Source organism: Triticum aestivum, chromosome 6B (assembly GCF_018294505.1).
Source record: "Triticum aestivum cultivar Chinese Spring chromosome 6B, IWGSC CS RefSeq v2.1, whole genome shotgun sequence".
Classification (NCBI taxonomy): domain Eukaryota; kingdom Viridiplantae; phylum Streptophyta; class Magnoliopsida; order Poales; family Poaceae; genus Triticum; species Triticum aestivum.
Window position 1 is genome coordinate 117,481,871 of NC_057810.1, and position 515 is coordinate 117,482,385.

The following is a 515-nucleotide window of genomic DNA, read 5'->3' on the forward strand; positions in this document are numbered from 1 at the left end:
GGGGTGTGCCTCGTACGTGGTTTTGCCCAGTTTTCCATGGCGCACATCTACTTCTGTCCACGACGGCCATTCGCAATTCTTTCCCGTGTTCGCGTATAGCCCGTTCACGGGTCCGTGTTAAGGTCCGTGTACGTGGGGTATGCCTCGTACATGGTTTTGCCCAGTTTACAATGGAACGCGTCCACCTCCGTCCACGACGAGCATCAGACACTTTTTTGCCGTGTCCCCGTATAACCCGTTCACGGGTCCGTGTAAGCATCCGCGTACGTGGCGTGTGCCTCGTACGTGGTTTTGCCCAGTTTTCCATGGCGCGTGTCAACTGATGTTCACGACATGCGTCGGCCACTTTTTTCCAGTGTCCCCGTATAACCCGTTCACGGGTCCGTGTAAGGGTCCATGTACGTGGGGTGTGCAACGTACGTGGTTTTTCCCACTTTTCTATGGCCTGCGTCCACTTTTGTCCACGACGGGCGTCGGGCACTTTTTTCCCGTGTCCCCGTATAACCCGTTCATAG